At 33.4% G+C, this 14,450-nt stretch overlaps 1 pseudogene; it reads left to right on the top strand.

Moving 5' to 3' along the window:
* LOC132272891 (uncharacterized) overlaps positions 1 to 13,328 on the top strand; it is a 29,014-nt pseudogene extending 15,686 nt beyond the window's left edge.
* Positions 13,329 to 14,450: the final 1,122 nt, after the last annotated feature.

Here is a 14,450-nt window from a genome sequence, read left to right as displayed (position 1 = left end):
AGTCTGAACAACCGGTGCTGGTAACGGTGCCGGCTGTACTTGAGGCTGATTCCGAAGTGCAACGGTTACCCCTGTTTCTATAGCCCGAGCAATAAGGTCATTGATGTGAGGAGGAAACTCTGGATCTCCTCCCTAATCCCAAGTCTGCTGAACTTCCTCATGCTCCTCATAGAACTGACCCTCATCCTCCTGACGCTGCCTACGGGCCGCCTCTCTTCATTGCCTGTTTCTCTGATTGTCCCGTCTTCTTCTAGCGTTAACCATTCTGTTAACGTAGAAAAATAGACATTAGTACGATTTAACCGAACCGTAAAGAATACAACGAATCCTAATCTTAGGCTCTAAATAAAATAATACGCTACGCGGAAGTCTTAAAACGATAGATCCCTAGAGACACTTGAACCTGAAGTGCTCTGATACCAACTGTGATACCCCTCGATTCTAGAGCCACGGGTGATCAAGTCCGAGCACAGATCTGAGGGATATCAAACATTAATATTTAAACAAGCACTGGAATACAAGATGAATTAAAAATAAATAGATAAGCTGAAAAGAAAACTAAATAATAATTAAAAATCCCATACTAAAATTCTCCAATCCTCTGATACCAGTAAATAATTAAAACCACAACTCGGGAATCCATATTGTGGACCCCTAATAATATCCTAACTGAAATAGCTGAACTGAAATAAAACTAATAATTAAATCAATTAAACAAGTAAACAATTAGCCAAAAAATCAACTAAATAATTAAATGCAATTAAAATAATTTTTAAAAAATACCGAGACTATCCTTTTTAAAATCAAGGGTATTACAAGGTGCAACCTACTCATCCCGTCGCCAACTCAAGATCAACCTCAACTTTTACTCCCAAAATAGCAATCTAAGAGACAACTCGCAATCTTAAACATTAATGAACTTCTAAGTAAAAATTCAAATACAAGCCTTGTTTAACCTGCACAATACCTGAACCTTAGAAGTTAGACACTACTTACCACCTCATATCTTGTGACATCACATCAACTTTGCGTACGTGAAAAGAATCCCATGACTCACACACCCTACTCTACTAATCCATCATCCCAAGAGTCCATTCGTTACACCGAGGAAACACAACACAAACCCTCGCCCGTGTAAGAAAATGAGGACTTCTATCCAGAAAGACACCTAAGATCAAACCCTTTCACCGTTACTAGTCTCTAGGAAGAAGACTCCCAATGGAACAACACGTTCCGGTAGATTGTGCTATTCACATCACCCTTGCTCATAATGCTGATACCTACCCCAGTCATAAGGGATAACTTGCAAAATTAATACAACATAAAAAGATGCCTGCTAAACAATTACATATTAAAAAAATAACACCTACTCATGGGTCGTTTAACTTAGTGCTGCACACATATAACATATAAGCATGTGATCACATAAGCAAATTAACAAGTAGGCAATTAAACAGGTAAGCAAGTAAACAAGTAGGCGTGTTGCTCAACATTTAAACACTTTAACATATACCACATAGGCAAGTAAACAATTTAGCATGCTTCCTCAAATATCTAAACACGTAACAAATAATCTCATACGTAATGCAAACAACTTCCTATGCAATCCTACATAGGCCTCTACTCGTCGTCCTAAGGTTTTCGAGCCATCGCTCTGATACCATTTTTGTAACGACCCTAAACTGATACCCTTTTTAAAATAAAAAAAAATTTGGCATGATCTCCCCTAACAAGAGGACTACAACCACCTGCTCAAATAATAAATAAAAAAAACGCAATGGCCCTTCTTACCCTTTCAAAACACCTCCAACCTGTCCCAACACATAATACAATTAATATACTCCAACATCCCATCCATCCGTTCATTATACCTCAACATGACTCATCTCACAGTGGAACATTTACATACCGTTTAATCCAAATTATCATAATTACAGTCCCAAAATATAGTTACAATAGCAACAGTTCACAAATCTCTATACCAAATATAACAAACTAAGATTTTACGAAAATATGGGACTTAATACAAAAATAGCAAAAAGAAGTCTTTTAATCCAAATTAGGCCTGTGGTGGAAAGTCATCCGCCACTTCTTTCCCGTTGCCTGGAAAAAAATTATTAAATAATATGGTGAGCATAAAGCTCAGTAGGTAGCACTTAAGATACGCATCTTGTGTCTTTGTGAATCCATACAAAGAATAGATCAATAAGAATGGGGATCACACAATGTCGGGATAATACAACATGCTAACCAAATTCAAATACAATCAATACAATGTCATGGAATGCAATGCATGCTGACGTCATTTCCCATTTTCAACATTCGAAACCATCACTTTCAAACTGTTAATATAACCCGCCCTTTGGTGACCCCACGGCGACACGAGAGAAGGATTGACTAGTGTCCCTGACCCTTGGTATTCCCGCGGCATCATTATGGGGCCCAGCTAGCTCAACCACGCTAGGGCGACTCCCTAGTTCCCTTCAGGCTATATTAACACTCCGGTCCTTTGGTACCCCCGCGGCGACCGGGTTTTCATAAAACCATTTCATAAAAACTCTTTTCCAAAATTCCACTTTTTATTTCAAAGGAAAAATTCTCCCACTTCATGCCCAATGCAAGTGCACAGATGCATCAATACCATATACATGTCCATTATTCCATAACCAATTCAACTTTAGTAATTGAAGCATAGTTTCACAAAGATTTCTAAAGAAATTACAACATGCTTTTATACAATATAATTTTAGCAAGACGAATATATATAAATCATCATATAAACATGCTCTTTACATAACTCATTTACCACACATAGTTGCACAATTAATATATACACATAACAACCAACAATTTACTAAAGTTCTAAACAAAATTATCATGCTAAACAACAATTTAAGAGGGATTACTTCACTAAAGCAAAAGACTTTATGGATTAAGAACCCCTACCTTGATTTTGAACAAAACCCTTAAAATGGGTTCAAATTTTCGAAGTCCCTAAGGAGGCTCAAAGCTGGAATTTCTGGTACACATGCGTAGAGCTCGTCGTGCTCTTCGTTTTGCCTCAAACAGCACTCAAAAACTCCAAGGATTGAAGATGGAATCAAGCTTCAAAGATTTGAAGTAACATGAAAAAGAAAAAGCAAGAACAAGAGTGAGAGAGAGGAACTTACGGGAGAGAGAAATGAGAAGGCAGAATTGTAGTCTGTAGACCACTTTTAATATAGTGGTAGGCCCCACGAATTTTATTTATTTTCTCATTATCTTTTACTTGAAATTTTTTACACCATATAAAATGCATCACCATTTAAATGTCACACCATCATATAAATTAAAATGCACCAAATGCAATTGGACCCAACCACAATCCCACACGAAAAACGTGAAAAGACATAAATACCCTTACTTCGACGAAATTTAGGAAAAATGGAAAGTGCCGAAAATCGGAAACGTCACATAAAAAAAATATATAATCGTGTAAATATATATATGGCATGATGAAGAATAAGTTAGGGAATAAATCTTTACATTTTCTACGTTCGACATAGGAACCCGAGAATGGGGGGCAACTAATGAGGGCTCTTCAGCTAGGAAGTTTGACCGTCACACAAAGCTGTAAATCAGGATAAACTCCACTATCTTGGATAAGGATAAGAATACGTTCTCCTTTCCGTGTTGGAAAAATATAAGGAATACTACTCCTCCTTTAATACAACTTGACACCCCTATAAAGAGGGCTTTCAGGTTAATATAAAAGGTACGACACAAATCCCTAAGAGAGTTTTGAACTTTCTTTCCACCCTCATAATCTAGCACTGACTTGATCGTTGGAGGCTCTTAGGCCAGTACCACTCCGGTACTCGATCATCTTTCTCTTCCTTTAAGGTACGACGTCGCTTCGGGTCGCCGCAGAATCTCGCATCATCCGATGGTGATGCCATTTTAGTTGTATTTATAGTTTAATTTAAACTTGATTGGATTAGACCTAAATTTAAGCTAATTAATCCCAGAATTAGACCTGGTGAGTTGACCAATAAAATCAGACCCGTTTACCGTCCAATGACCTGGCCTCCCAACAGCCCACCAGAATGGCCTGCCAACATGGCCACCAACTCGCCATCTAACGTAGCCCTAGAGCTAGGTCTGGGCTTGTCAAATTTAGGAACAACAGAACCCAGCCGTTAATAGGTGGACAACCCGATAGATCTGACCCTGGGCCTATACAGGGCCAAGCCTCTCCGCTCTACCAAATCGCCCAAACGAATGTTTTTTTTTATAGATTGTATTTTTAATTATTCACACATGTAGATAATTGAGAGAATTATAGCTTTTCTATTTTTTCTCTCTAGTTGCTATATTACATCAAATTTGAATAGAAAAGATCGAATTTGAATGGATAAGATCTTAGGTCTGTAAGGATAAGTAAACTGCGACCAAATACTTTTCTCTTTGATATACTTTAATTATTCTAAATTATAAAAGTAAAATGACAGTTATAAGCGCAAGTTTCATTTGTCGAGAGGGCGTTTTCATTGCTTCTTAGTCCAACTAATTAATATGGTTCATTTGAAGACATAAATGCTTAGTATACAATTTTATATGTGCTATAGGACGTTTCATTGTTTCTTAGTCCAACTAATTAATATGGTTCATTTGAAGATATAAATGCTTAATATACAATTTTATATGTGCTATAGTTCATCTGTCGAGAGAAAAATTTAATGAATTGATTTATTAAAAAAAACAATTTAATGAATTAATTGAATGACACCAATATTATGTTTAAATCATAAATTGTTTTTTGCAAGATATCCTAAAATACATATTTTATTGTGTTCTTATTACTTCAAGATTATCTATTAAATTTATGTTAGAAATGTTAAATAATGTCAATTTAAGTATTCACGAAAAAATGTCGAGGAAGTGTCTAAAAAATATAGCCTATTTGATAGCGGGCCAAGCGCCTCTGCTCTGGACCATGTCGTTGGTTTGGTCAGCACAAATATTTTTCTTTTCCTGTTTTTTTTGTCCTTTTCCTTTTATTCTTACGTGCGCGTTTCTAGCACAAAGGCTCTCTACCAAATCGCCTCGATGAATGATTTTTTTATAGATTATTTTTAATTAGCTTTCCTATTTTTTTCTCTCTAGTTGCCATATCATCAGACAAAGTTGCAATATTATCATCTCTCTAATTTGAGATTCTACATCAGGAAAATAATTATGCCCCAAGTCAATGACCAAGAAATCGAAACAGATCCTCTCCAATAAAAATTCTCTTCAAACATTTACAGATATTAATCCTATGACTATTAAGGTCAACAACTTCTTTGATTCACTGAATATATTAAAAGTTATTGCACTTTCTTAAAATATCTAACTATGTTAAATTACAAGTTTACCTATATTAAAAATTTTTTTTAATTTTTTTTTTTTTTCCTCTTTCTCCTCTCTTTCTTCTCTCTTATATATATATATATATATATATATATATATATATATATATCTACAGATTATATACGATTCAACTCTCTTCTTTACTGTCGAATCGATTTTTTATTTTTTATTTTTGTCAATTCCAATTAAAATTGATTATGATCCTTCAATTTGTATTTATATCCGATTTAAGAAATTCAAGTATGGTTCTCCAATATTATATATTTAAGAGTTTGAACAGTTTTGTTGATTGCCATCACCAAGCATTAAAATTATTAATTGATTCGAAGGCTTTAAGCTTGAATAATTGTTGATTAAAGGCTTGAAGCATTTTTTCTCCACTTTTCAATGGATTCTTGTGAACCCAATTCGATGAGACACACAGCTCTCTGGAACGACATAGAAATAAAGAAAGAAAGAGGAGGTTTGAGAGAGAGAGAGTTGTCAATGGCGGATCAAGAAAAGGAGCAAATTGGGTCTATTCTAGCCATGTGTGTGTGTGTGTGTGTGTGTGTGTGTTATATATAGGAGAGAGAAGGAAGAGATGAGAAAGAGTAAAAAAGTTTTTTTTTTTTTTTAGTTGTGGCTAAACCTATAATTTAACATAGTTAGATATTTAAGAAAGTGCAGTAACTTTTAATATATTTAGTGTGTCAAAGAAGTTGTTGACGTGGCGCCTTAGTAGTAGTAGGATTAATAGTTGTAGATGTTTTACCTATTGATCAGAGTTGCAGCTTAGTTCGTGGTTAAATGATCTGGACGTTAAACTTAAATCTCAACAAGGTTTGATATCATGAATCGAGATATTTATATCTAACTAGTATTTATTTATGCATTATAAATTATGTGAAAATAATGAAATTATAAGATTATGGGATTCATGTTTATTTTGTGATGAATGACTTAACACAAATAATTATAGTTTACATGTGGTATTAGAGTTTACGCTTTAAGAACTCATTATTTTCCTCTATATAAATAATGTGTAAATATAAAGTAAAATTAAATATTTATATAATTTAATTTTTTTATGAAATCTATATATATATATATTGTCTTATATTCGATGATTGATCCAAATTACAAACCCATATATATAATATTTGTTTTTGATCGGTCTCATGAGACTATTCACGAATTACCGATCGGTCTCATGAGACTATTCACGAATTACCAAATATATGGGTTTGTAATTTGGATCAATCACCGAATATAAGACAATTCACGAATTACCATAGTAATAGTATGCATAGCGTGGTAACGCCCCATCTGGTATAGATTGAAACTGCAAATAGGTTGAGGTTGCTTTATAATTATTGCTTTAGAATTCATATTTTTTACATGGCTGGCATAAAGACAAACAAGATACATGTATTTGTTTCTTGGTCTTTGTGCACAATTGGAGTAACATATAGATGTGGTATCAGAGCTTACGGTTTAAGAACTTATTATTTTCCCCTATATAAATAATGTGTAAATATAAAGTAAAATTAAATATTTATATAATTTAATTTTCTTATGGAATTTTTATTGGAGAGGATCCGTTCCCAAGAAACCCGAGTATGTTCATAGCTGAGGAAGTTTCTCAAAATAGCAAAATTGACCTCCTAATGCCCGCTGTATTATGAAGGTGCCAGAGAAATAATGTGGTAAATTCGTGTATGATATGTGAATTATATATGTACATACGAATTTTTTAAAAATATTTTTATTTATCGTTCAGAATTAAAAAATACGATAAAATACACACAAACTACATCTTTTAATATAGTCATTTTATTTCACATTAGCTGTACTTTCAAAATAATACACTCAGTCATTCTAGTAGGTTATCACTCTATTTTTTTTCTTTCTAAATCTATCATCGTTGTCACTCCGATGCACTCTCTCTCTCTCTCTCTCTCTCTCTCTCTATATATATATATATATATATATTAGATATTTTAAAATTTGTTAGTATCTTTATTTATTATTTATTATTTATTTTTAATTTTTTTGAAGTTTGTAGATTACCAGACTCAATAAATGTTTAAGTAGAATATAAAGATATTTTCACAACTTACAAGTATCACACTATATACCTATGTATTTATTATATATATATATATATATATATATATATATATATATATATATATGTTATGTACTTGGGGTTATTGATTACTTATATTTAGATAGTTTATTTTCTTTTATGATTATTATAATAGTGTCCATTGGAATATATTTATTTTATTATATGTTACATATTATTTATTATTCTTACAAATATATGCTGATATATAAGAAAATAATAAGATGTTTATAGCCGAATTTTTTGTCCCGAATTTTTAGTGCATATAATGTATTATACACGTCACGTACGTATTCATCTTCATAGTTTTATGTTTACGTTTCCAGTTTTTTTTTTTTTTTAACTGAATTTTTGAAATGTATTTTAAAAAAATAATATTAAAATTATACTCACACGTTTTCGTATTTATCTTTTTTTCGTACCATATTTTACTAACTATGGCATATACCATTGAGTTTTAAGTTAACAACTTATCTCTAGCTATATGAAAACCTTTACAATTTTTTTCTTTCTTTTATTTTTTCTTATTTGATTTTGCTAGAAAAATTAAAATATCTCTAACAATTTAAACTTTAATAAATTATGATTAACATGATAATTAAAATCTCGCCATTACCTGGCTAATTAAAATTAAAACACACATGGCAAAGAATTCATTTGACATGGTAAGGGTGGGAAAGGTGTACACGTTTCATATATTTGTATTTTTGTTAGACTTTTACGAGTTGGCAGTTTTGAAACTTATCATGCAAAGCAACGAGAAGAGTGTGATTGATGTGAGTCCTACAAATGAGGTTCACTCATTTAACAATCTAACAGAAGTGTCACAGTCATGCGAGAGGACTCGATTGGCACGTGGAATGAGATTCTTCGAGGAATATTATTAATTCAAACCAAATCGGTTCCATCGTATAAGTATTAGATAGATGTGGAAATTTGGAAATGGAAATTTGGAAGGGTCGACTCCAAAGACCTGTGGAGCGTGAGCCTTGAGATAGTCCATGGCTTGTAATTGCGTATTTGTTGCCATTGCAGTGTAATGTATTTAAAAGAATATCGATATAAATTGATCAAATAAATTAGTTTATGAGAATATATAACAATATCAAATACTAAGAAATATAAGTTACTTAACATATATTCACATGCATATATAATAATATCATATATATATATATATATATATATATATATATATATATATATATTGTTCTGATAAACTATAGTAGGGTAGTTGAATACGAGCACACTTGTTACACGTTACACGTTACGCTACCATTGAATGATGCCTTTTATTCAGTCAAATTAGAGGAGGATATTTGAATAGGAACACACTACATGGCATAATATAATATTAATTAATTGGAATAAAAATTGCTCCTTATAAAACCAAGATTCCAAGACTTGGTACCAAGCTTACCGTTCCATCAAGTTTGATTTTCAATCTTCAAAATTATTCCACCAATGAAGTCTGTTCAATTACAATCTATGGTGACCTTAGACTACTCGCGTTCTCACATGGAATATCTCAAAAACTTTTCGATCTTCAAAATTATTCCACCAATGAAGTTTGTTTAATTACAATCTATATGGACCTTAGAGTAATCGCGTTCTCACATGGAATATCTCAAAGCTACATTTCTTTGACGCAAATTGCCAAGTAGAAGTTTATACTTAAATTGTATATTTGGAGTTTTCTGAAAGCAAAAATATTGTGTCGATCGGAACATACAATTGTATATTTCTTTAGCGTCTTGCGCTGAATTGGTCGTCATTAAAAGATTTTCTATAAGATAAGCAATAACAATTAGAAGTTTTCCAAATTACAAATATCTCATCTAGCCTCACAAACAAAGAGCCCCCCATGAATTTGCTAAAAATGTTTCTGCTGGTCACTCTAGTAGCAGCCATGGCAGCACCAGCAAGTGCTCAAGCCAAACCAGATTGCCAAGACAGCTGTGGCAACGTTAGCATCCCGTATCCATTCGGCACAGAGCCGGGCTGCTCCTATGACGATGCATTTCTCATAACTTGTAACTACACTACCACTCCTCCCAAACCTTTTTATGGTAATATTGATGTCACCAACATTTCACTCCATGGTGAGCTGAACATCTTGATGGAGATAGCCTATGATTGCTATACCCAGTCGATTGCATTCACACCCTCGCTCAGGATGACCAAATTCAGGATTTCTAGTACCCGAAATAAGTTCACAGCAATTGGTTGTGACACTTACGCGTACATGTATGGTAACGTACGTGAGAATGAATACGGGAGTGGTTGCATGTCCATATGTGACAGCATAGACTATGTCAACAATGGGTCTTGCTCTGGAATTGGTTGTTGCCAAACATCGATCCCAAAAGGACTAAGCTATTATGAAGTGTCATTGACAAGCTACAACAATTATACAAGAGTGAAGAATTTCAGCCCCTGCAGTTTTGCCTTTGTTGTTGAAGAGGATAAGTTCAACTTCGCTTCAACTAGTTTTGCCGATTTACGGAATGTAAGCATGCTTCCGGTGGTGGTTGATTGGGCAATTGGAAATGAGACATCATGTGAAGTTGCAAGAAACTCGTCTGAATATGCGTGTAAAAACAATAGTGAGTGTTACGAAGTTGATTATGACGCTGGGTACCGTTGCAATTGCTCCGAGGGTTACCATGGAAACCCATATCTCCCTAATGGTTGCGAAGTTATCAATCATATATATTCATGTAATTATTGGGTATGTTCATTGCTAATTTTATGTGGTGATTTACTTCTTTTTTTATTGTACTGCAGATATAAATGAATGTAATGATCCAACACTCAATCAGTGTGAAATTAGTTGTGAAAATAGAGCTGGGAGTTACAACTGTTCATGTCCCAAGGGGTACCACGGAGACGGCAGAAAAGATTGAACTGGCTGCACTGCTGTTGTTGCTGTTGCTGATCAACTATTGGTGATTAAGATTGCTCTAGGTAAGCATTTGGGCTTAATATCCTAAAAATAAATGTGAATTTTCTAATGGCAGAGGAATTCCAAATTTCCAATAATATTTCTCAAACAAATGTGTAGTTTAGTTTCAATGTAAAATATATAATTTTTTTGTAAAATATTTTCTGTAAGAAACATTTACATGTAAGATAAGTTTCTTGTCCCATTTTTTTGGTCATTGGCAACAACTTGAAAACCAAGGTTCCAGTGGTATCTCCCCTATCTCTTAAAGTGAATGGTGAGTGTTTAAGTTTCCAAAGGGACAAAGTTGGTGTTTGAGTGATGTATTTTCTTGCCATTAATAAAAAATAAAATAAAAAATAAACAATTTGAAAATATTTTTAAGGGTAAAGTGCAACAAATCTTCCTAAAATAAGTTCGAATTTGCAAATAATCCCTTGAAGTATATTTTGTACATAATACTCCCTTAACTATTTATTACATTTTGTTGCAAAATGCACAAATGGCTAGAGTGTATTTCATTAAATGCCCATAATGCAATTTCTTATTAAGTACATTTAAACTATTTTTCTTATTAAAATAAATTACGAAAAATATTCATACTAATTTCAAGTCATTTTCTCCATTAAATTTGCATAAATTTACCTTTACTTTTTCAAATTAATTGTATAAATAAAAATCTTAAGTAAAAAATTTAAAATAATTTCTTTATTTTTCATGAATATATTGCATGAAAATGAACATATAGTTTATTGAAGTAATTTATTAATTTTTCATTAATATATTGTATGAAAAATTAAGAAGGTATTTCTTGCGGTAAAAAAATTAAAACTCAGTTCACTAAGTTTTTTTTTTTTTTTTAATTTTTTATAAATAATAAAGTTTTAATAATAATTTAATCATTTTAAAAAATGGTAGTTACATTTTTTTTTTTTTTTTATGATAAATTGATACTAATAATAAAATTAAGGTAAATAGAATAAATAAATTAATAGTTGATGGGCCATTTGTAGTTCAAGGGGCAATTTACAAAAGGGCAAATTTATTTATTTATTTATTTATTTTTAACTTTACCCTATTTTTAACAAAAAGAAAAGAGTCAGTCTCCCATGCAATGGGCAAGAGTGAAATTTAAAATATGATCAAGACTAACTCAGATTCAAGAATAATATACCTCGTTGGTTTGTCTGAGTCAAATTACAGAACATGTTACAAAATTACTTCCAAAACTAACACTACAAAGGAATTTATCTTTGTTAAGATTTTAATTCAACAAAGCTAGTGATTTGTGTGCTTAATCCATTATCTATTAGGATGAGTGGAACTAGCATTTTCGTTCTGATTTCAAGTTCTCTGAAATGCTCTACGTTCTGGACAATCAACTAGTTGAGCAAATAGAATTCTGAAAATTCTTACAATAATCATTCAAACGCAGGTACTGCAATAAGTGTTACAGTTCTACTTGTGGGTTTCACCTGGCTGTATTTGGGACTCAAGAGAAGAAAGCTCATTATGCTCAAAGAGAAGTTCTTTCAGCAAAATGGTGGTCTAATGTTGCAACAACAACTCTCTAGACGGGAAGGGTCTACCGAAACAGCAAAAATTTTCACAACAGAGGAGCTCAAAAAGGCCACTGACAACTACAGTGATGACAAGATTGTCGGACGAGGAGGTTATGGTACAGTTTTCAAAGGAACTTTATCAGATAACAGGGTAGTTGCCATTAAAAAGTCCAAAATAGTGGATCAAAGCCAAATACAACAATTCATTAATGAGGTGATTGTACTCTCCCAAATCAATCACAGAAACGTGGTCAAGTTCTTGGGTTGTTGTTTGGAGACAGAAGTCCCTTTATTAGTTTATGAGTTCGTCACGAACGGAACTCTCTATGACCACATACATAATGAAAGTAAGACGGCTCTACTTTCCTGGCAAACTCGTCTAAGGATTGCTGCAGAAACTGCCGGTGTTCTCTCTTATTTGCATTCTGCAGCTTCGGTTCCTATCATCCATAGAGATGTGAAGCCTACAAACATACTCTTGGATGAAAATTACACTGCAAAAGTGTCTGACTTTGGAGCATCGAGATTAGTGCCCCTCGATCATATGCAGCTATCCACATTGGTGCAAGGAACTCTTGGATACTTGGACCCTGAGTACTTACAAACAAGTCAATTGACGGAGAAAAGCGATGTTTACAGCTTTGGGGTTGTCCTTGTCGAGTTGCTAACGGGACAGAAGGCAATCTCCTTTGACAGACCAGAGGAGGAGAAAAACCTAGCTATTTATTTTCTTTCTGCGTTGAAAGAAGATCGCTTGTTTGAAGTTCTTGAGTGCAGTATAGTTCACGAGGGAAATACTGAGCAGCTCAAAGAGGTTGCTGTTCTTGCAAAGAAGTGTTTACGAGTAATTGGGGAAGAAAGACCTAGCATGAAAGAAGTAGCAATGGAACTGGAGGGACTAAGAATAATGGAGCAGCATCCATGGGTTAATGGTGAATTGAATTCAGAAGAGACTGAGTGCCTACTAGGAGACACATCAAACACTTTCGGAATTGAAATTACTGGTAACACAACAGATGCGTATGATAGCACTAGGGAGCATATTGTTCTGCCATTAGATGGTGGGAGGTGATTATTTTGCCATTTGTGCATATGCATCTTCATTGAAGGTGTGTACTGCAACTGTGCCCTATCCTATGACTAGTGCCAAGTGATGTCCTAGTCTGCTATATGATCAGCATCTATACCTGTCGAGCATGAAAGATGTGTAGCTGCGTAGTTATCTACTTGCAATGACTTCTAAAATTTGATTTTCAGTCTCTTTTCTTTATATGTCGTTTTTTTTCCCCCCATTTTATATTGTTTGTGTGTTTTTAAGTAATTGGGAAATTGTTAGGCAGATGCACTAATATGGCGTTTTCTATACCTATATTGTGTGAATGTGTTTTGCTGCAACCTAAAGTGATCAGACCTGTTACAAGAGTGAACTTTTCATTGTGGTTTGTAAGAACATTTTGTGATGTAACTTGTCGTAAAATGAGTTTTAGCAACAGCTATTTACCACCTTGTGTACTACAAGAACTAGTTTCTCAATGATGGAAATAAAAGACGAATAAATGATTGGGAGGAAAAAAACAGAGGACCCTTTGAAAGATCAATTAATTTACATCCCTAGAGGGTTCTTCATCAGATTATTTCTTTAACAAGCAGCAAAATTGGCTTAGGAGCTATGAAAAATGTTTCTCCTATTATTAACTAAAGTTGTATTCAAAAGCACCTTCAATCAGTGAAGGGGGGAGAGAATTCTTTTGGGAGGGGGTGGTTAAACAACAATAAGGTAAATTATTTTCAAACTATCATAATAAACAAAAACAAAATATATATATATATACTTTAACCGATAATTTCATTGAGTACCTTCACAATTGTCGTCGACGAGTTTCCATACTTCAAAAATTTTGTATGATAACTTCATTATCTATGCTATTAAATATATCTTTTTCAACATATACAGTCAATCTATCACTCTTCCATTAATATATCGAGAACTCTCCAACAGCACAAGATCATGAAGCCCATACTCCCCTATTCCAAGTAACACCAGATATCACCTCAGAGCTCTACAACATTCTCAACAAATACACGAATCTAAAATACAACACATATTGGTGTTAGTTGAAAAAAATAAATAATAAATAATAAAAATGAGAGAGAGAGAGAGAGGATTAAGGATTTTAAAACAACAAAAACAGAAAACCACTCATAGTTTGTATCAGACACTGTAGTCAATGGAAGAATGTTGTATTACACAAGATTAGGGGCAATTACAATCTAGGGTTTTGCGAACTCGAATGGAAGCTTTCTTAACCCTAGAATGGGAAAATGGGGCGAAGGATCCTAGACCTCCTCCACATCCGCCAGATTAATTCTTTAAGGTTCGAGAAAAAACAGTAGCAACTGAATTTTAACTCGATTGAATTTCAGTTGCTTATTTTGGGCCTTT

Source organism: Cornus florida, unplaced genomic scaffold, assembly GCF_030987335.1.
Source record: "Cornus florida cultivar Cherokee Brave unplaced genomic scaffold, ASM3098733v1 CherokeeBrave_3.0.0_Hap2_Chr09, whole genome shotgun sequence".
NCBI lineage: Eukaryota > Viridiplantae > Streptophyta > Magnoliopsida > Cornales > Cornaceae > Cornus > Cornus florida.
Note: the sequence above shows the minus strand (reverse complement) of the source record. Positions and strands in the feature narration are given on the sequence as shown.